We start from the raw sequence: 23,206 nt of genomic DNA on the forward strand, positions 1-23,206 counted from the left end.
AGGTATTATTGTTCCTCGCTTGCAGACTTCTTATGTTCTTATGTTCTTATACTCCAGTGGAACGGGATGCCGATCAAAATCATTGTTGGTGGGCATCTTGTGGGTGCTGGAACACGTTGCCAGATGGTCGTGTTCAGGATCTAACATTTGCCGATTTCCAACCCTCAAACTGTCTCCTTCACCCCCTTAACTGTTTTTTATAGAGTTATCGTTAAAATGGTTAATTATAGTGGTGTTTCTTGGCAATAGTTATGGGTCAGAAACCTGTCAAATATCATAGGGTATCAGGACACCTCTCCTCCCGAAGTTGACCTCTCTTTTTGGCCACTCCTTTGACCTCTATTCAGGAGCAGTAAGTAGCGGGCTTTTTTTATATATTTTTCTTTACGCCCTTGAACTGTCTCCTTAGCTGTAAAAAAAATAAAAACTCCTTTGACCTCTATTCAGGAGCAGTAAGTAGCGGGCTTTTTTATTTTATTTATTTTTTATATACGCCCTTGAACTGTCTCCTTAGCTGTAAAAAAAAAAAAACGTTGGTGCTGGAACACTGATAGTCCTCCGATACGCCAGCCACCGAGACTTACTTCACTACGCACGAGCCTAGCAACCTGTATATGATGACCTCTCACCCGACACGTCCCTGGTTTTAAGTGCCTCACCTTCCTCATGCTTTCATTTCTGCTCCTGTTCTCTCATTTTACTCTTCCTCCTCCTCCTCCTCCTCCTACTCAAGCTTCTGTTCATTCTCCTTCTCCTCCTATTTCTCTTCCCTCTGCTCCAGCTTCCTTTCTCCTTCCATAGTCCTCGGCGTTGAAAAACTTTAGGTTGTATTATAAAACATTTCGTCTCCCAAAAACACATTCTCGGCAAGGCTTTCGTAGGAGGTGTGGGCCTTTCCAGGGGTTGAGTTGTGACCCTGGTGGTAGTTTAACCCTTCTTCTGTACCATGAAACCCCCCCAAACACTCATGAGAACCCTTGACCTCCTTTTTGGCCTTTTAAAATAATCGACGTGAGGTGTGGAATCGTCTAGCAATATCGACCTATATATCTTTCTTCTCCTCCTCTTCCTCCTGCCCACGTTCTGCCCAGTTTTTCATCTTTACCACAAGAATAGTTATGCCTTTTCCTCTTCTTCCTCCTCTTCTTTCTCCTTCTCTTACGTCATTTCCATCTCTCCATCCTCACCACAAGAATAGGAATATCCCTCTCTCCCCCTTTCTCCTCCTCTACCTCCTCCTCCTCCTCCTCATCCTCATCCTCATCCCTCGTCAGGATGGATGTGTCCGTCCCGCTGACCACGACATCTAATCCCCCTCGTCGCCAGATCGGGAGCCGCACTCTAATGCCCCTTACGTGTCCAGTGACCTTTATCGCTTCGCTTTTGTTCGTCTTTACCGCCTCTTTGTGTGACCTTCTACCATATTGGGGTTTGAACCTTATGTGTGTGTGTTGGGGAGGTGGGTGTGTGTGTGCGTGTGCGTGTGTGTGTTGCAGGGGTCACAGCTTCGCGCCCTCCTGACCCTGGGACGGTGCCTTGAGCCAATACAAATGGTGGCAGCGGTGGGATCAAAGTCCTTGGCGCCACACACACACGTTGTAGTCCATTACTTAACGCCACCACCACCACCACCTACGTACCACCGTCACCACCATGCCACTATCAAAACCACTATGCCATCATCACCACCACTATGCCACCATCACCACCACTATGCCTCCACCACCACCACCATACAGTCCACATCACCTCCCCCTCCCCCCCTCCAATGCACCCACTATTACCATCACAACCATTTCATCGTTAATATTTCATCACCACTATTTTAATCCTCACTTCTACCACCATCATCTTCACCACACCACCATTATCTTCACCATTCCACCATTTATATCCCATCAACACCATCTTAACACCCCCATCCCATCACCATCCCGGCATCAATACCACTTCCCTACCACTATCCTACCCTCACCATCCCTCCTTTGCCACCACCACCTCCTCCATCATCATCACCACTATCCCTGAAGAAGAAAGAGAAAGGATATAAAAATGAAGAGATCAAAGAGTCGCAAAGTGGAAAGACGTTTATGGTTAGGTAAAGAAAGGAAAAACAGGAGAAGGAGAAGGAAGATAGAAAAGAAAACACTGTAATAGCAGAAGACAATAGGAAGAGGAGGACTAGGACGAGGAAGTCAGAGAAGAAGACAAAGTAATAGAAGAAGACAAACAAGGAGGAGGAGGAGGAAGATAAAGAAGAAAGACTCAGTAGTAGAAGAAGAAAGGTTATGACGACCCTGAAATCGTCACCTTTGTCTTCTTCCAGGTTAACTTAGAGCTCTTCTGTGTCAGGGGTAAGGTTACTCTGAAGGTGAGGAGGTGACGAGGAGGAGGAGGTGGTGGTGGTGGTGACATGTAACGGTGCTTGGGGTGGTGGTGGTGGTGGTGGTGGGGGGCTCGGAAGTGGTGGTGGTGGTGGTACTGGTAGTGAGTGGCTCTAATTGGTCTTTCTATTCATAACGCAACGCCCGAACTGTGAGAACCGGCAGGAGGGGAAGGGAGGTAAGGGAAGGAATAGGAAGAAAGGTTAAGGAAGGGGACAAAGGGTAGAGGGAAGAGGAGGAGAAGGGAAGGAATGGGAACGGAATGGGAGTTAAAAGGTGGAGGAGGAGAAGGAAATGGAATGATACAGGAAGGTGAGAGGTAAAGGAAGGGAATGGGAAGAAAGGTAAAAGAAGGAAATTAAAGGTAGGGGGAAGAGGTAAAGGGAGAGGGAGGAGAAGGTGAAGGGAGGGAAGGGAAAGGGAGTTAAAAGGTGGGGGAGAAGAAGGGAAGGTCAAGGAAGGTGAAGAGAAGGAGAGGTGAAGGAAGGGAAGGTGAAGGGAGGGAAAGGGGATGAAAGGGGAGATAAATAAAGGAAGGAGGAAGAAGAGAAAGGGAAGGCAGAGGAAAAGAGAAAAGAAGGGAAATAGAGGTAAAGGGAAGAAAGAAAATGGGAAATGGGGAGTTGTTGTTTTTGTGTGTATGAGAGAGAGAGAGAGAGAGAGAGAGAGAGAGAGAGAGAGAGAGAGAGAGAGAGAGAGAGAGAGAGAGAGAGAGAGAGAGAGAGAGAGAGAGAGAGAGAGAGAGAGACATGCTTTTCTCGTCTAGACTGTCCCACTTTCTTATAATTTTAACACACACACACACACACACACACACACACACACACACACACACACACACACACACACACATATTTTCAATGAACAACACGTTTTGCGGTGATATGGTGGAGGTGGTGGTGGTGGTGGTGGTGGTGGTGATGAATGAAGAAGAAGGAAAAAGTGGTTGCTGTTTGATCGTGGTGGAAATTCCTTTGACGATACCACAAACATCGATCTCTCACACACACACACACACACACACACACACACACACACACACACACACACACACACACACACACACACACACACACATATCGTCTTTCCATTCCTTCCTTATCGGTCACCACAAGCCTGAGCAGTGTGCGGTTGGGCATCTCAACACATACACACGAACACACACACACACACACACACACACACACACACGCACACGCACACGCACATACTGAAATAGAGTGTCATCTTGCCATGTTGTGATGCTCAGTGTGTGTGTGTGTGTGGGTGGGTGTGGGTGACGTGAATAGTTTCCTTATAAGGCGCACTATTACACGACTTTCATATTTTTTTTTTCTGCTCTTCGTTAATGAAAGTCGTGGATGAAAACAAAAACAAAACAATAAGTGATCGTGTTGTTTTCTCTGCTTCAAGTCTGCCAAGGAAGCATCGAGGGAATAACAGGGCAGCAAAGCGCCTCTCCCACACATTGTTTTCCTAAGTTAATTTTCGGTTCTCTTTGGAAATGTTGCGTATTGTAATTTTGGAGGTAATGACATGTAATCTTCCCTTTTCAATTTTTCGGAGCCTTTTCAACTTATATTCCATTTCTTTGTTTGTGTGTGTTGCTGCACGTTATTTCGCTACCAGGAGAATCACTATTTTTTTTTCAGAAGTTTTCAACGCAATTTCGTGAGCTTGATGTGGTTGGTGTTGAGAGGTTCGCTGTCTTCTTTCACCTTTTTTTCTTCGGCAATGAGGAAGTCTGTAAATGGTGCCAGGCTGTCGTGAAGTGGGTGATTGGCACAACCTACTTCGGCAAGGGCTTTCACGCATTTTGGTGGTTCCTCTTTATGCCTGGTCGAAAATAGGAAAGGTTAGGTTAGATTAAGTTAGGTTAGGTGCAAGTCGTGGAATGATAAGAAAGGTTAGGTTTGGTTAGGTGGAAGGGTTGTGGAATGATAATAAGGGTTAGGTTTGTTTGGTTAGATGGAATGCTCGTGGAATGATCGGAAAGGTTAGGTTAGGTGGAAGGGTTGTGGAATGATCGGAAAGGTTAGGTTTGTTTGGTTAGTTGGAAGGCTTGTGGAATGATGGAAAAGGCTAGGTTAGGTTAGGTGGATGGGTCGTGGAATGGTAGGAAAGGTTAGATTAAGTTATTTTAGGTTAGTTGGAAGGCTTGTGGAATGATGGAAAAGACTAGGTTAGGTTAGGTGGATGGGTCGTGGAATGGTAGGAAAGGTTAGATTAAGTTAGGTTATGTTAAATAGAAGGCTTGTGGAATAATAGGAAAGGTTAGGTGCAAGGCTCGGGAAATGATAGGGAATGTTAGGTTAGATTGAGTCAGGTTAGGTTAGTTGGAAGGCTCGTGGAATGATGGAAAAGGTTAGGTTAGGTTAGGTGGATGGGTCGTGGAATAATAGGAAAGGTTAGGTTAGATTAGGTTAGGTTTGGTTAGATGGAAGACTCTTGGAATGATAGGAAAGGCTAGGTTGGTTAGGTTAGGTGCAAGGCTCTGGGAATGATAGGGAATGTTAGGTTAGATTAAGTTAGGTTTGGTTAGATGTAAGCCTCGTGGAATGATAGAAAAGGTTAGCTTGGTTAGGTTAAGTGCAAGGCTTGTGGAATTATATGGGCGGCTTAGTCATAGCCTTAGTAACTATAGATAGGAAAGGTTAGGTTAGGTTAGTTATTGATAGGAAAGGTTAGGTTAGGTTAGTTATTGATAAGAAAGGTTAGGTTAGGTTAGTTATTGATAGGAAAGGTTAGGTTAGGTTAGTTATTGATAGGAAAGGTTAGGTTAGGTTAGTTATTGATAGGAAAGGTTAGGTTAGGTTAGTTATTGATAGGAAAGGTTAGGTTAGGTTAGTTATTGATAGGAAAGGTTAGGTTAGGTTAGTTATTGATAGGAAAGGTTAGGTTTGGTTAGTTATTGATAGGAAAGGTTAGGTTAGGTTAGTTATTGATAGGAAAGGTTAGGTTAGGTTAGTTATTGATAGGAAAGGTTAGGTTAGGTTAGTTATTGATAGGAAAGGTTAGGTTAGGTTAGTTATTGATAGGAAAGGTTAGGTTAGGTTAGATTAGATGCATGGCTTGTGGAATTCCATGAACGGCTTAGTTATAGATAGGAAAGGTTAGCATTGATTATATTGGGTTCAGTTAGATGCAAGGACTTATATGGACTTATATGGACGTTGCTGAGATTATTGACGCATCTTACACTGTGTTCATCAATCGCTTATTACGGGGATTGATTTTTTTTTTTTTTTTTTTACCGCTCCACCAGAAACACAAAGAACCTCCGCGTGGGCGAGGGCGAGGAACCTGGCGTCCCGCGTTGCCAAAGTATCGTATTAACCACATATCGTATCTATCGTTTTTATGACTCAAACTCTCGTACCTACACAAGTAACGTGAGAAAATCAAAGTTTGTGCTAAAACTGTTGAATATTGATGTTTTTCGTTCTTTGTTGTTATAGTTATCGGTTAGCAACTACGAAAATAAAATGCGATGAGTACGATAGTTTGCCAACGCTGGTGGCATCCCGGAGGTCATGACGCGGCTCCCCCGGCTTACACTGCCCATGTTTGGCGAACGTTTCTGCTTTTTCCTTTTTTTTTCACCTCCGTTTCCATGTTTGTTTGCGTGCACCCGCTTATTTAAGACTCTCTGGAAAGCTGACCGATGTTTTCTGCTAAAGTTCATGATTGGAACCTTGAAGTCCGTTTTGCATTGACGAAACTCCAGCGCTGTTCGACTTCCTCTTTTCCTTATTCTTTTTTGCCTCCGTTTCCATGTTTGTTGTGGTGAATCCGTTTATTCAAGACTTCGAAAACCTGACGATGTACTCCGAAAAAGCTGATAATTGGAACCTTAAAACCCGCCTTGCATTGACGAGACTCCAGCGCTGTTTGACCGACTTCCTCTTTTCCTTATTCTTTTTTTTGTTTTTGTCTCTGTTTCCATGTTTGTTTTGGTGCAGACGTTTATTCAGGACTTTCGAAAGCTGACGATGTTCTCCGAAAAAGCTGATAATTGGAACCTTAAAATCCGCCTTGCATTGACGAGACTCCAGCGCTGTTTGGCGAAAGGTAAAGGGAAGAGGTGAAGGGAAGGGAAGGGGAGAAGGTAAAGGAAGGGAAGGGAAGGGGAGAAGGTGAAGAAAGGGAAGGGAATGGGACGGAAAGGGAGTTGAACTGAATAGATTGAGAAGGAAAGGGGATTAGGTGAAGGTACCATCATTCCTTTTCCTATTTTTTCCCTTCCCTTTTCCTATTTTTTCCCCTTCCTTATTTTCCCTTCCTTTTCCCTTCCTTTCCATTTTTGTGTGGGTTCAGCCGCTTATTCAAAAAGAGTGACGATGTTCTTCAAAAAGCCCATTACTGGAACCCTGAAAACCGCTTTGCAATGACGAGACTCCAGCGCTGTTTGACCTACTCTTCATTTGCCTGTACAACGAAGGCCTGGGTAACGCAAAAAGAGGGCCCCGAGTAAGGTTAGGTCATCGCTACCGTTACCTCGCTACATACCGTCATAACCTGCGTTCTTGTCCCAGCATTCCTTTCCATCACGCCTCGCCGACTCGTGTTTTCCTTGCACAACGATGGCATGACAACGAGACCGCAATGCATATTCCACATCACCGTAACAACCTCTTCATCTACCGCTGCATCTGCCTCTACTACATTATAACACGATTTCCAATACCATTTTCCTTTTATCATGCCTTTCTTTACACAGCTATGGCAGAATAAGCAGAAGGAACCGACGATTATGCATATTCCACATCACCGTATTTTTTTGAGATTTTGGAGCATTTTTGATTTTTTTTTTTATTATTATTTTTTGAGCATATTCCACATCACCGTATTTTTTTGAGATTTTGTAGCATTTTTGATATTTTTTTTAGTATTTTTTTAGTTTTTTATTATTTTTTGAGCATTTTTTGACATTTTTTGAGTACTATTCACCATCTTTCACTACGACACGATTTGCATTACCATTTTCATCTCATCATACCTGTCTTATACCTGTCATACCACACACCTGACTGGCAAGGAGAGGCGAGAGCACACGTGTATTGTGTTTATATCCCCTCCACCGTTGCCACATCTCCAGTACACCTTTGATGAGAATAAACGAATAAATTAAGAAGAAAAGGAGGAAAGGAATAAAGGAGAGGAATGATGACGGAGAAAATAGATGGAGGTAAGAAAAGGAAAAAGCGAGGGAAAAGGGAGGAGGTTACAGAAGGGAAAAACAAGGGAGGAAGAAGAATGATGGAAGAGGAGAAGGATGGAAGAGAAGGGTGGAGGCAACATGGAGAAGGAAAAAGAAGAAAAAAAGAGGAGGGTATTTTTTTACAACAAAGGAGACAGCTCAAGGGCACACCAAAAAAGGAAACAATAATAAAAAAAAAGCCCGCTACTCGCTGCTCCTAAAAAAAAAAAAATCAAAAGAGGTGGCCGAAAGAGAGGTCAACTTCGGGATGGGATAAATAAAGGAGGGATGGAAAGAAAGCCGGGAGAGGGTATGGAAGGGGAAAAATAAAGGAGGGGTGGAGAGGAAACCGGAGGAGGATATGGAAGGGAAAAAATAGGAAGGGTTGGAAAGAAAGCCGGAGGAGGATATGGAAGGGGAAAAATAGGAAAGGTTGGAAAGAAAGCCGGGGGAGGATATGGAAGGGGAAAAATAGGAAGGTTGGAAAGAAAGCCGGGGAGGATATGGAAGGGAAAAATAGGAATGGTTGGAAAGAAAGCCGGGGGAGGATATGGAAGGGAAAAATAGTAATGGTTTGAAATAAAGCCGGTGTAGGATATGGAAGGGTAAAAATAGGAAGGGTTGGAAAGAAAGCCGGGGGAGGATATGGAAGGGGAAAAATAGGAAGGGTTGGAAAGAAAGCCGGGGGAGGATATGGAAGGGGAAAAATAGGAAGGGTTGGAAAGAAAGCCGGGGGAGGATATGGAAGGGGAAAAATAGGAAGGGTTGGAAAGAAAGCCGGGGGAGGATATGGAAGGGGAAAAATAGGAAGGTTAGGAAAGAAAGCCGGGGGAGGATATGGAAGGGAAAAATAGGAAGGGTTGGAAAGAAAGCCGGGGGAGGATATGGAAGGGGAAAAATAGGAAGGGTTGGAAAGAAAGCCGGGGGAGGATATGGAAGGGGAAAAATAGGAAGGGTTGGAAAGAAAGCCGGGGGAGGATATGGAAGGGGAAAAATAGGAAGGGTTGGAAAGAAAGCCGGGGGAGGATATGGAAGGGGAAAAATAGGAAGGGTTGGAAAGAAAGCCGGGGGAGGATATGGAAGGGGAAAAATAGGAAGGGTTGGAAAGAAAGCCGGGGGAGGATATGGAAGGGGAAAAATAGGAAGGGTTGGAAAGAAAGCTTAGTGGTGAAGAAGCCAAACGGTCATAGATGTAGACTGGCTTAGTAGAGTACCCAGTGTCCCTACCAAGTTCCCCTTCCCGTGTCCCCCTTCTCGTGTCTCGCCTGGGAAATACAGCTGATCAGGATAGCGTCGTCAGGGAGGCATCTCGTATTCAGTTGACCCGCCAAACCAAACATTCCTGAACGAGATGCAATGACCTCTATGACTCCTCCTCCTCCTCCTCCTCCTCCTACTACTACTACTACTACTACTACTACTACTACTACTACTACTACTACTACTATCGCTACTTCTGTTTTCCTTCTTCCTACCTCATACCGTTTTCTTCCTCTCACTCTTTTCCGTGTTTTTCCTGTATTTTTGTTTCTGTTTTGGTTTCTTTCTTGTATTCTCCCAATCTTATTTTTATTTTATTTTATTTTTCTTCCTATATCTCTGTTTTTTTCTGTTTTATTTCATTGCTTAGAATTCATGTTTTTTTTAATTCTTTTTATTCTGATTTTATCCAAACTCGTACACTTTTCCTTCTGTATTATCTCTCCTCCTCCTCTTCCTCCTCCTCCTCCTCCTCCTCCTCCTCCTCCTCCTCCTTCAACTTTTTCACTTCCTCAATTCTTCCCGGTATATCCGATCCTCCTCCTCCTCCTCAGGTATGCCTCTGGAGGGGAGGAAGGCGTAGGTCACTCCTATCAAGATTGACATATTTGGGTGAGAGCATCCTGGAAAACGTGTGTGTGTGTGTGTGTGTGTGTGTGTGTGTGTGTGTGTGTGTGTGTGTGTGTGTGTGTGTGCGCGCATGTGGGCGGGGTGGAGAAGGCGTGTGGGAAGGGAAATGAAAGAAGGAGGTGGTTATGTAAATTTGTAGGAGGCGTGGTAGTGACAGAATGGTGGTGATGGGAGTGGTGATGCAGATGTAGGGGGCTAGTGGGGGTAATGAAGGGGTAGTATGTAAGGGGGACAGGGGGTGGATGGTGTGGTGACTAGTGTACGGGGTGGCAAGGGGGTAGCAGGTTATATTAGATGAAGGTGTAGGGGGTAGGAAATGAGAGGAGGGGTTGATAAAGATGAAAGGGGTAAGCAGTGTTGGATGTAGTGGGCGGGGAATTGTAGGGGGTAAGGGAGTGATATTGGAAGGGAGGGGAGGGGATTGATAAAGTTGTAGGGGGTAGGGGAGTGATATTGGAAGGGAGGGGAGGGGATTGATAAAGTTGTAGGGGGTAGGGGAGTGATATTGGAAGGGAGGGGAGGGGATTGATAAAGATGGGGTGGAGTGTAGAAAGTAAGGGGGAGGGGGAGGGGGTGGTGATGAAGACGGGGAGGGTAGTGATGGGGATGTAGGGAGTAGGAAGGGATGTTGGGAGTTGGGAGTTATAGGAGTTACGGGATGTTAGATGTTGTTGGCAGGGAGTTGTATACAGGGGGTGGGGATAAGAGGGGAGGGGGCGTGGTGCTGGAAGGGGAGAGGGAGGTGATGAAGATAAAGGTGCTGTGGGGTGAATGGGGTGTAGGGGATGGGGTGTAAGGGGTGCAGGGGGTGTGGGGGTGCCTGCAACATCCGGTGAAGGGGAGCTCCGTAGTTACGCCTGGCTGCTCACACTCACCAGCCGCCCGTGACGTAAGGTGTGTGTGTGTGTGCGTGTGTGTGTGTGTATGTGTGTGTGTGTGTGTGTGTGTCGCGTCTTATCGCCCTCATCTTTCTCACACACACACACACACACACACACACACACACACACACACACACACACACACACACTTAAACTCATCTTCGTCCTTATTTGGCACCGATGGAATGTGATTTGGTGTTTTTTCTTACTGCCAGACACGCTGACCTAACTCTCTCTCTCTCTCTCTCTCTCTCTCTCTCTCTCGTACACCTGTTCTACCTGTATTTACAAGGGTCGCCTAATCAGTCTCTCATCAGCAAGGTAATTTAGCCTGGTTGAGGGATCTACCTGGTTGCGTCTAAGTACATCTGTTTCTACCTGGTTTTGGAAATGTGGGTTTACCATGTCTAATTTGATGGTGTTTTTTATGTTTTGTTTTTGTTTCGCTTTGTTTTGTTTTTGTTTTATTGCTGGTTTGTTTGTTTGTTTGTTCTCTGGTTTGTGTTTGGCTTTTTGATTTGATTTTTTTGTTGTTGTTGTTTTGTTTTTGTTTAATTAAGGATGGTTGTTCTTTTTTTATTTATTTCCTTCTCTTGTAAATGTTGAGTTGTAAAAAGTGTGTGTGGCAGGAAATGTCATGGTTTTTTTTTTTTGTATTCCTGTTTGTTTTTCTTTCTTTTCGTCATTATAATTTTGTCTTGTGTTGTTTTCTTTCATTGTCTTCTTTATCTGCTGAGTTGCTGTTATTGTCGGTCTTCCTTATCTTCCTTTTCTTCTGGGTCCTCGTCCTCGTCTCTCTCTTCTTCCTTTTCCTCCTCCTCCTCCTCCTCCTCCTCATCTTACCTCTCTCCCTTCCTCCCATACATTCTCCTTAATTACACATCGTTAGGTAGGAAAAAGCAAGGTCGGTTCCCCCTCCTTTCCTCTTACACACACACACACACACACACACACACACACACACACACACACACACACTGAAGTTAGGGTTGATTAAAGATCTGGGCACTTTCTTCTACTACTACATTTTCTTCTTCTTTCTTCTTCTTCTTCTTCTTCTACTTCTTTGTCTTCTTTTTCATCTTCTTTTCTTCTCCGTCGTCTTCTTCTCTTCTTCTTCTTCTTCTCCTTCATCTTCATCTTAATAATTGTCAGCCTCATGCGGTGAGACTCGAACCTGGGTCTTCGGGTAAACCACATCCGTACGCTGACCACTAGACCACCACCTACCCGAGTACCTACCTACTGGTACCTACTCATCTCTGTAATATTGATTTTTCCGTTTTCATAACAAGAGAAAACAACTGCAAATATGTGAGTCCTTTCCCGGTATTCAAATAACCCGCCCCTGGTGATCATCGGGACATCTGATTCATTTTGTGCGGGTGGGTTTTTTTTCGTTAATCAGTGGCGAGACCTTCCTCACACTCTACTCATGTCCTTAACCCGAGAGAACTTAGAGTACCCAGCATGCACTCCGGGCCAGAAAGCTCAGATTTTTTTTTATTTTTCTTATTTATTTATTTTATTTTTTAGGAGCAGCGAGTAGCGGGCTTTTTTTTATTATTCAATGTTTCCTTTTTTTGTGCCCTTGAGCTGTCTCCTTTATTGTAAAAAAAAAAAAAAGTAGGCTTTCCTGTAGGGCATGTTGGTTGGCATAGAAGGGAAAGTCAGACCAAAAACGAAAACGAAAAGGAAAATAGAGTAGGAAAGAAAAGAGAACACTAGATATAAAGTGTTGATCCATGAAGCGGACAAAGTGATTGCTTATGATTTTTTTCCTTATATTTTCATTTTTTTTAATATTTTTGTCGGTCAGTCGTCGCCGCCGGGCAGGGTCAGGCCTCCGGGGCTCCGAGCTCGTTTCGGTGGAAGGAGCGGTGAGGGAAACAAGCCTTCGTGTTGAAATGAGGGTCGAGGAGGAGTGTTTTGGGGTGTCGCAGGAATGTTTCGGAGTGAGAGGAAGGGTCGGAGGCTTGCAACAGCTCCTCAGCCTCATGGGGGAGAGGAGAGGAATGTCGGGCAGAGCTAGCCAGCCCCGAGGCGCGTGTTGCATCCCGGAGCGCTGCCGACACACGCCGCCTCGGGGGATGACGGGCCCAATCAGTCTGGATGTGGTCAGTGCTCTCGTGTGGCGACCCATCCGTACACTCAATTCTTTGCCTCATCTCTTTTTTTTCTTTTGATTCTTGTTCTTTTATTCTTCTTGTCTTTCTTGTTCTTCTGTTCTTCTTTTTTTCTTGTTTCTTGTTCTTGTCTTCTTCTTTTTCCTGTTCTTCTTTTCTTTTTTTCTGCTTCTTGTTCCTTTATTCTTGTCTCTTGTTCTTCTTTTCTTCTTCTTTTTTCTTCTGTTTCTTGTCCTTTTATTCTTCTTGTCTCTTGTTCTTCTATTCTTCTTTCAATTTTTTTTCTTGTTCTTGATCTTGTTCCTCTGTTTGTTTTTCTTCTTCGTCTTTGTTGTTATCCTTGTTTTCTCCTCACCGTTTTCCTCCTTTTCCTGCTCCTCTTTCTCTTCCTCATCCTTCTTCTCTTCACTATCCAGTCCTACTCTCCTTTCTCTTCTCTCTGATTCGACCCTTTCTCTCTCCTTTTCCCTCTCCTTTTCTTCTCCTCCTTCTCTTCCCTCCCTCCCCCTGTACTCTGCCTTTTTTTTTCTTTTTTTGTTTGTGTTTTTGTTTTTTTTCACTTCTCTTTCCTCCTCCCTCTCCCTCTTCCCTCCTCTTCCTTCCTCTCCTTCTCTCTCCAATCCCTTCCTCCTCTTCTCTCTGATTCGACCCTTTCTCTTTTTCTTCCTCTCCTTTCCTAATCGTTTTCCTCCCATCATTCCCTCCCTTTTTCTCCTCCTTTTCTTCTTCCTCCTGTTCTCCCTTCATCCCTCCCTGTACTCTGCTTTTTCTTCTTTTTCGTCTTTGTTGTTGTTGTTTTCTCTTCACCATTTTCCTCCTCTTCCTGCTCCTCTTCCTCTTCCTCTTCTTCATTCTTCTCTTCACTGTCCAGTCCTACTCTCCTTTCTCTTCTCTCTGATTCGACCCTTTCTCTTTTTCTTCCTCTCCTTTCCTAATCGTTTTCCTGCCATCATTCCCTCCCTTTTTCTCCTCCTTTTCTTCTTCCTCCTGTTCTCTTTTCATCCCTCCCTGTACCGCTCCAAAGGACTTCTTCAACAAAATCTCCCCCTTATACCTTTCTCTCCGCCCCCTCCTTTTCTTCTCCACTTCCTTCTTCTTCCTTTGGTCACCCCTCCATCCCTCCACTTATCCACCGACACCCCGTCCATCAAGTCTCTCCCTTCTTTTAACTGCCTTTCCGCCCCTTCCCTCCTTCCCTCCCTCCCTCCCTCCCTCCCTCTTTATCTCCCTCTCGTTCTCTCACCGCTCACGTTTCATCTTCGCAACACAATGCAACATCTTCCATCTGCTTCCTCCTCCTCCTCCTCCTCCTTCTCCTCCTCCTCCTCGGCTTCTCATCCAACTTCTTGTCACTGCTTTTGTTTTCTTTCCCTCCTCTCTTTGGGTCACTTCCTCTTCTCCTCCATCTTTTCCTGCTTCTATTTTCCTTCTTATTTTTGTGTTCTTGTACTTGTTGTTGTTGTTGTTGTTCTTCTTCTTCTACTTTTTCATCTTCTTCTTTTTCTCCTTCTCCTTCTTCTACTTCTTGTTCTTTTTCTTCTTCTTCTTCTTCTTCTTCTACATTTTCTTCTTTTTCTTTCTTCTCCTTCTTCTTCTTCTTCTACTTTTTTTGTCTTCTTTTTCATCTTCTTTTCTTCGTCGTCTTCCTTTCCCTTCTTCTTCTTCTTCTTCTTCTTCTTCTTTTTCTTCTTCTTCTTCTTCTTCGATCAACAGACAGACAGGCAGACAGAATTCAGACAGATGGAAAAGCAATCGGACACAAAGAGTCGGTCAAAACATAATTTCGAAGAGCGGAAATGATATCAATAAATCACCGTCTTCTATCATTATTTCATCAACACACGTGCGGTGAGTGTGTGTGTGTGTGTGTGTGTGTGTGTGTGTGTGTGTGTGTGTGTGTGTTCGAGGACTTTGAAGTTCTTATTCATGAGTAACACGTGTGATAGATTGGTTTTTTTTTTCTTGTTTCACCATCATTTTCACTCTTTTTTCTTCATTCTTCTTTTCTTCTGTTCTTTCCTCCTCCTTCTTCGCCACCGCCTCCTCCTCCTCCTCCTCCTCCTCCTCCTCCGAAGTGCTTAGGTCATCTCTCGAGCAATGAAGTGCATGAACAGCAGATTCAGTCACCAGAGCGGGCAACCTCCTAATGAGCCAGTAAGCTTGCTGGTGCCTGTCTTTCCATGTTTCCTTCCGCTTCATACTCCCCTTTCTCCTCCTCCTCCTCCTCCGTCTCTTCCTCCTCTTCGCTTACCCTTCCGTCATTCCATTCCACCTCCTCTCACTTCCTTTATCTCTCCCCTCCCTCCTTCCCTCCCTCTCTCCCTTCCCTCCCTTCCTCCTTCCCTCCCTTCTTCCTCGCGGTGCAAATATTTGACAGTTTGAGGTAAATGTTTGCATGTGTGATTAGATGTTAACCCTTTTTTTTCCTCTCGCCATGCGCCTCGAGTGTGTGTGTGTGTGTGTGTGTGTGTGTGTGTGTGTGTGTTTGGACCGCCCCTGCAACAACACGTATTTGTCATCTGTGTGTGTGTGTGTGTGTGTGTGTGTGTGTGTGTGTGTGTGTGTGTGTGTTGAAGGGGGGTAGGGATGGGAGGGAAAAGAGGGGGGGAAGGGGGGAGTCATGGGAAGAAGGAAATGACTGTCTCTATGAAGGGGGTCGCGTGGGGGGGGAGGGGGGGAGGGGGAAAGGGGGGAGGTAGTGTGGGAAGAAGAGGAAGGAAAATGATGTGATGTGAAATAAGAACAACAACAACAGCAACAACATCAATGACAACAACAACAACAGCGATAGTTAAGATAAAGGTAATGAGAACGATAACTAGAATAATGACAATAAACTAATAATAATAATAATAATAATAATAATAATAGTAATGATAAAGATAGGAAAGAGAGATTGAGTGTATAAAATTAAGAAAAAGGGAAAATCGAAAAGAAAGGAAAGAGAAAGAAAAGAAGAAATAAGAAGCAACGCGGAGGAAAAAGAGGGAATGAGAAAATATGATAAATGAAGAGGAAGATGAGGATAAGTAAAAAAATATGATAAAAGGGGAATAGAAAGGAAAGGGAAAGAGAAGAGCAAACAAAGTAATCGAGGAAAAAGTTGAGAATAAGAAGAAAATGTAATAAAAGGAAATGGAAAAGGAAGAAAAGAAAAGGAGAAGAACAAGCAAAGTAATCGAGGAAAAAGATGAGAATGAAAAGAAAACATGATTACAGGAAATGGAAAAGAATAGAAAAGGAAAGGAGACGAACGAATAATAAGGAACGAATACGAGGATGAGATGAAAATGTGATAAAAGAAAAATGGAAAATAAAGAAAAAAAGAAAGGGAAAGAGAAAAACTAGGATGAAGTTACGAGGAAGAAGAAAATGAAAATAGGAAGAAAAAGGAATTGGAAAAAAAAGGAAAAGGAAGGAAGAAAACGATGATGAAGTTACGAGGAAGAAGAAAATGAAAATAGGAAGAAAAAGGAATTGGAAAAAAAGGAAAAGGAAGGAAGAAAACGATGATGAAGTTACGAGGAAGAAGAAAATGGAAATAAGAAGAAAAAGGAAGAGGAAAGAAAGGAAAGGGAAGGAGGAAAACAAGGATGAAGTTACGAGGAAGAAGAAAAGGAAAATAAGAAGAAAAGGAAGAGGAAAGAAAGGAAAAGGAAGAGAAAGAGGAGGAGGAGGAGGAATAAAAGGAAAAGAATGGAGACAAAAGAAACAAGCATGAAATTACGAGGAAGAAGAAAAGGAAAATAATAAGAAAAGGGAAGAGGAAATAAAGGAAAAGGAAGAGAAAGAGGAGGAGGAGGAATAAAAGGAAAAAAATGAGAATAAAAGAACGAGAATGAAGTTACCAGGAAAAAGGAAAGGAAAATGAGGAAAAAAGAGGAAAGATAGGAAAAGGAAAATAAAGAGGAGGAGGAGGAATAAAATGAAAAGAATAAGGAATAAAATAACTAGTATGGAGCTACCAGGAAAAAGAAAAGGAAGATGAGGAGCAAAAGAAAGAGAAAGAAGAGGAAAAAGAGGAGGAGGAGGAGGAGGAAAAGGAGGACAAACCGGACACATATGAGGAAACCTTATTAAATTTCTTCACATTACTACGAGTCCATTTCTTGTTTATTTTTAGAGAACAAAAACACGGATGGTCAGGAAAAGTGTGGGGAAGGAAGAGGAGGAAACGGAGGAGGAGGAGGAGGAGGAGGGGATAGAGTAGGTAGAATCTCCTTTCCTTCTTCCTCCCCACCCCCTCCCCACCTCCTCCTCTTCTTCCTCCTCCTCCTCCTCCCCCTCCCCCACTTTCTCCCCGTCATGGTTCTGCCTCGGAAGATTGTGGGTTGGTCACTGTGTGGGGAGGGGGGTGGAGGATGGGGAGGGGGAAGAGGGGTGGAGGATGGGGAGGGGGAGGAGGGGAGGGGAGGGGGGGTGGTCACTATTGGGTCACAGCGTCTTGTCTAGAACACCTGTGAGAGAGAGAGAGAGAGAGAGAGAGAGAGAGAGAGAGATTTTCCTTTTATTTTATTTATCTTTCTCAAAACAAGGTCGCGATAAATCTCTAGATGTGTGTGTGTGTGTGTGTGTGTGTGTGTGTGTGTGCGTGTGTGTGTGTGTGTGTGGTCATTTCCGTTCTCTGGTTAACACACACACACACACACACACACACACTCACTCTCTCTCTCTCTCTCTCTCTCTCTCTCTCTCTCTCTCCGGAAGTAGGTTAGTAATAATGATGATGATGATGATGATTCCCTTTTTTTCATTTACTTTTTTCCTTTATTTTTTTCCCATTTCTCTTTCCTTCTTAATTCGTCTAAATATTTTGAGTTTTTTTCTTTCACTTTTTTTCTTTCAATTCTAGAAGTGATTGTATTTTTCTCTTCTTGTTATCTGCCCTTTTTTTTTTTCTTTTTAATTTACCTCAAAACACTCATTCAATTTTCCTGTTTTTCGGCCTTGCTTACTGAATCGTCTGAAGGTTATATATATTTTTTTTTCATTACGCCTATTTAGTTCACTTTAGGTCTAATGATGATATGATTTTCTTCGTTCTCATCATTAGGCTTTTTTATGCTTTTCGTCCTTCGTTCATAACATTTCTAAACATCAACATTTTTTTTTTGCGACGTTTATCTTTATTTTTTTTTTCTTTCCTTGGATATTTTGTTCTTCTTTGTCCTTCGTTCATAAAATTTCTAAACGTTATCAACCTATTTTTTTATTTCTTGTCTTCTCTGTCAAATCTGAAAGTATTATTATTTTTTTATTATTATCTAGTTCATTTTTGGTCTAACGATATGATCTTCCTCTTTCTTATGCAGTTTCTTTTTTTCTTTTCTTTTTGCCCTTCGTTTGTAAAATATCTGATCATTAACTTTTTCTTTCGTTTCTTTTCCTTCCCTTTTTTCGCGGTGTTGAAGGTATTTTTAGGTTAAGCATTGTTTTTTTCTTTCCTTATACTTTTTTTTTCTTTTTGTCCTTCATTTTCAATATTTCTAAATGTCTTGAGCTCCTTTTTTTCTGTTAACGCTAAAGGTATTATTTAGTCACCTATTTTGATTTCTTTCCTGATACATTTTTTTCCATTTTTTTTTTGGCCTTCATTCTCAAAATTTGTAAACGCCGTCAACCGGTTTTTTTTTCCCCGTTTTTTTTTTCCTCTCCGTCAATGCTCAAAGTATTATTAGGTTCTGTTTTCCTCCTTTTTCCTCACTTTTATTGGTCTAATGATTATATGACTTTCTTCTTACATTTTCTTATGCAGTTTTTTTCTTCTTTGTCCTTCGTAAAATTTTCACACATCATCAGTCTATTTTTTTCGTTTCTTTTGTTCTCTTTCTTAACACTGAAGATATTATTAGTGTATCGTTTCTTTCATTTACTTAAGACAATAGGCTCGGGGGAGGGAGTGGAGTGTGTCAGGCAATTACCTTATCTCGGCGACACAATGAATGGCTCTAAAATTAATAATGGAACTCTTACGAAAAACTGGAGCAGAAAATTCACTGGTGCTTGACGTAACTGTGTCATTTAATGTTTGTTTCATTTTTTCCTCTTCTTTTCGTGTGTGCTTAAAACTCCTCCGTTAAGTAAACACTATCGGAAAAGGTACCAGCGACGGGCCAAATTTGCGCCATGATATAAACCCCCCAAAATAGATGATACATAATCTGATCGCAAATGCTTTGATATATATTATGAAATGGTTTGTGTGAGGGGTGATTTTTCTCATTTTTCTCGCTTGGAGGGACCATTAAGAAACATGATCCCCGCTGCTACCGGGTTAATGTTTGTTTCATTTTTTCCTCTTCTTTTCGTGTGTGCTTAAAACTCCTCCGTTAAGTAAACACTATCGGAAAAGGTGTGCCTCGGACGTTACCTGGCCTGATATTTTTGTCGTCGTCACGTTTTACCTGGGGAGGCAGACGGGAAGGGAGGCTGGCTGGCTTTCTGTCTCGATACGTGGTCATCAATCTTCTTTTTTCTCTCTAGATGCTCCAGATTTCATGATGATTCTTTTTAACGGTCTCCCTATGGCGCCGGTACGCTTTCTTGGTGGGCCTGAGGGTTGGCCGGCGTAGGCAAGTGTTTACAATGGCACCATCTTGCTTGGCTCATGCTATACCCTGGAGCTCATCTCTGATCCTCTTTTAGTGAGAATCTAGAGTCCGGGTTGATAGGTGGTCTTCTGGACAGCGTGTTAGTAGTCTTATGCCATGCGGCGGTGACTGAACATTCCGAGCTTGTTGCGGTAGGCGAGAAGCGAACCCGGTCTTCCTGGACTCCGCTTGCGCGCTGACCACTAAGCCGGCGTCTATAGCTGTATTTGTCTTTGTAACTCTACTGTCTCTGTTATCTATTTTATGTTGTGGTTTATTTTGTATTGAATGGCATAAAAAATTGTCTTTATCATCGCTGTCTCTCTTAACTATTTTATGTTGTGGTTTATTTTGTAGTGAATGGCATAAAAAATTGTCTTTATCATCGCTGTCTTTCTTAACTATTTCATGATGTAGTTTTCTTTATTTGTGTCTGTGTCATCATCCTTGCATTCATTAACTATATGATGATGGAGCTCCGTTTATATGACATGACATCATCACAAACTTCATTGCCTTATTCAACACGTAGCTGTGCGTACCTTTCTTTCTTTGATATCCATTGTTCTTTTCAACTTTCATGTCGCTCAGTTTTTTTCTACCGATGTAACAGCATGTCATTTTATCGACTTTCTGATGATGTATCTAATTGTTTTTGTCGCAGTAACATCATCACTGCTTTGCTTGGTTGTGCTGATGATGTGGATCTACCAGTTTATTAGATCATCATTATCGTTATTAGTTTTCACTCATCGTATCCAAGGAACATCACCTCCAGTCTGGACTAAGAGAGATGAAAAGGTAATATTCAGCAAGAGATCAACCTCAAGCTCCCGGATGAATGTGTATTGTTGACAAGAACTGCTCCCAAACATTATGCAACAAAAATATAGAAAAAGGTAATAAAACAGCAACAGCCCACCAGGAAACAACATAACTACCTCTCCAGATGGAAAGAGAAGAACAAAAAACAATAACCGGGAAAGAGAGGAAGATGAGGAAAAAAGGAGGAAAAAAGAGGAGGAGGAGGAAAGAAAGGAAAAAGAGGAGGAACTTGATGAACTGAAGACATATTCTGAAACATTATTAACATTTTTAGCATTACTTCAATTGCTCCTTTTCTTCACCTAAGTAAAAAAATAAAATAAAGCAAAGCAACCAGCCACCAGGAAACAACTTTAAGTACCTCCCAGATGACTGTAAACCATTGACGAGCCCACATTAGCCTTAGCGCGCGTTTTGTGCTTCGCTGCTTCCTAGTGAGGGGGGCGTAGGTGTGGGGGGGTCAGGGGGGTGTCGGCGGCGCGTGGCTGGGGTGTAGTGAGCGGGGAGGCTGGGGGATGGGAGCGGAGTGGTTCACGCATCATTAGTCAAGCGGCAGATGGGTTGAGACGGCGACTGTTTGGCTACTGTGTGTGAATGTGTTTGTGTGTTCCGGGGATGTAGGTGAAGAGGGGGAAGAGGGAGGGACGAGGGAGGGAGGGGTCGAGGCACGGGATGGGGACGGAAGGAGGGACGGTAGGGAGGAGGTGCAAGAAGGGAAAGAAGGGATGGGGGAGGGAGGAGCGCTTGAGACTGCGTTAACACCAAGCTTGTGGAGGAGTCATTACAAAGAAGTGTCCCCTTATTTGTGTGTGGTGAGTCGTACGCCCTTATTAAAACTCTCCCAGCCCAGGCAGACTAATCGAAACGCCTTGTAGCTCTTCCCTCAGGCTGACTGGTACTCGCGGAAACGGAGGAATTTTATCCGGCAAAGCGAATAATTACAGGTCTTGGGGACGAAATGTTGTTAACCTCTTCTCAAACTTAAAATCGGTGAGGTGCCAGACTTGCCTGAACGCTGAAGCATCGGTGATTAATCCGAGTATCTAGTGGGCCAGTTTTGATCAGCAGAAGTGACGCAATCAGCCAGACCGTGTCCCCCTATGAGCTTCCTGTGAACCACTTTTACGGGTTAATGGCCACATCCAACATGCTAATTTTTCCCTTTAGTTTTAGTATGGCGCAAATAGGCCAAGAATGAAAGTAACTGAAAGGGAAATATGTAGAAGCTACCATAGTTTTTTTTTTAAGTTGGTAGTGGCTGACATTTCTTAGTATGGGAGATCTTGGAATATAACATTTAAGACTCACTTTGAATTACTGAAATGTCTCGACTCAGTTTTAAGGATAGAAGTCAGTTTAAGCGCAAAATACCCCCAAAAAAAGCTTCTAGCCCTGTCCCTAGAAATAATCAGAGAGAAATAACCGAAAGTGGGTCAAAATTGAATGAAGGGATCTTGATACCACCCTCTTGAAAGCATACAAGTCGTAATCAGTAGGAAACACATTCAAAGGAAGGCTATTCCAATCATGTATGAACGCACCTTTAGAGGAGGGATGATTGACCGCTGTGAGAGGGTCGTTTGAGAGGAAGAAGGAAGAGGAAAGAAGACTGTTGCAAAGGAAGAGGAAGATAAAGAGGAAAGTTATGGAGGTATAGACGGCTAGACAGAGTAGTGTTTGCGTCACCTAATGTTTCGGGAGCAGAGCAGAGCAGTGGTGGCGGTGGTGGTAGTGGCGGTGGTCAGTGACTGGTGGCGGCGTCTGGGATATCAGTGACCCTCCCTCAGGCGCCCACAACCGCCCTGACGCAAGCCCAGCACGCACGCCGCCCGCCCCCGGACATATCACGACGCCGGACACGCATACCGGACACATTTAGGCTACTGAGGAAACATAAACGTAACCCACCATTGAAGGCTTAAGCGAAAATGTTAGTCTGGTCACCCGCAGCGTTTCGTGTTCTTCAGCGCCATATTGGAGTCAGTGATTCTAGGCACGCGCGCTGTCGTACATGGCGGTGTGGCAACGCGCGCGCGGCCGTCACTCACCGCAGAGGGCCAGGCGAGAATGCTGGTTTAGTTACCCCGTTGAGCCTCGTTTTCTTGCACGTCCAGGGTTTGGTAATGAAAAGAGCATTGGGAAACCGTAGATTTCAACACGGCCGACTCTGGACAATAACACTAAGAAACATGATAATGATAATAATGTTGACAGTAAAATGATAAGAAATGATCATAAGGAGGAGGATAAAAAGAAGAAGAAGAAGAAGAAGAGGAAGAGGAGGAGGAGGAATAAGAAAAGGAGAAAAAAATAAGAAAACTTTACTACTTATTTTGTTTCTTCTTTTCCACTAACGCATAGATATGACACTCACTTTATTAAGATCAGGTAGCAAGTCACACCAAGCTCTCACTCACCCATTCACCCGTCACATGCACACAAGATGAACAGATGGATCAAAACACATCACTCTCTTTATTTCTGACCACACCGCACCATACTTCCGTTAACACATGGCAAAGGAAGAGTCGAAGATGTATTACCCAAGGCGCACGCATGGAGGTAACCTGAATGGGAAGAGAATGTCAATACTTCGATTCTTACTTCGTGTAGATCTTTACTAATAGAAAACATAACTTCTTCATTTCACGTATATTTTGTGAGCATTGTATTTCCTTTGAGGCGAACGGAGAATAATGAAGTTACTCTTGTCTTTGTGTTTATGGCATGGAAGGGTTGGTTGAAGAGTAAACAAGAAAGGAAAGTAGGAAAAAAGGAAAAAATAAATAAGTGTAATATGCTGATCAGGAACAGATGGACAAAATGGAGGTGGTAAAACTAAACTAAACACACACACACACACACACGGACACGGACACAAACCCACACAAATCCACGCCCAAACACAATCTCATACAATCTCACTTAAAATCTTTCCCACCATCCCTTCATAACTCATGCCTATCTCTCGTTGTTACTGTTTATCGTGGTCAACTTCGGGGAATGGACGAAGATTTGGGGGTGAGGCAACCTTCGAGTTAAAGGATGATGCCACCACCACCACCACCACCACCACCACCACCACTACTACCACCACCACCATTAAAATCACCACCACTTGCTTTCACAGTTGCCTCAGCCACAATAATACTCCTTCACTAACGCACCCATGACTGCAACTACCACCACTACCACCCTGACCACCACATTGACTAAACACACACACACACACACACACACACGTACGTTACTTCATTTTATTTATGCGTTGCTTGTTCATTTTGTATTTACGTGTGTGTGTGTGTGTGTG

At 43.3% G+C, this 23,206-nt stretch overlaps 1 protein-coding gene and 2 long non-coding RNA genes across 3 annotated transcripts in view; all 3 read left to right on the top strand.

The window, feature by feature from the left end:
- The window catches only part of LOC126987977 (uncharacterized), a 199,689-nt gene that overhangs the window by 175,344 nt on the left and 1,139 nt on the right, over nt 1-23,206 (top strand). The gene's annotated exons all lie outside the window — the stretch shown is intronic.
- On the top strand, nt 4,450-5,605 carry LOC126987979 (uncharacterized). Its single transcript, XR_007741311.1, has 3 exons — nt 4,450-5,067; nt 5,098-5,277; nt 5,308-5,605. It is a non-coding gene; the product is annotated as an uncharacterized LOC126987979 (long non-coding RNA).
- On the top strand, nt 7,891-8,578 carry LOC126987980 (uncharacterized). The gene is made up of 3 exons (XR_007741312.1): nt 7,891-8,063; nt 8,204-8,395; nt 8,443-8,578. It is a non-coding gene; the product is annotated as an uncharacterized LOC126987980 (long non-coding RNA).

Source organism: Eriocheir sinensis, chromosome 67 (assembly GCF_024679095.1).
Source record: "Eriocheir sinensis breed Jianghai 21 chromosome 67, ASM2467909v1, whole genome shotgun sequence".
Classification (NCBI taxonomy): Eukaryota; Metazoa; Arthropoda; class Malacostraca; order Decapoda; family Varunidae; genus Eriocheir; species Eriocheir sinensis.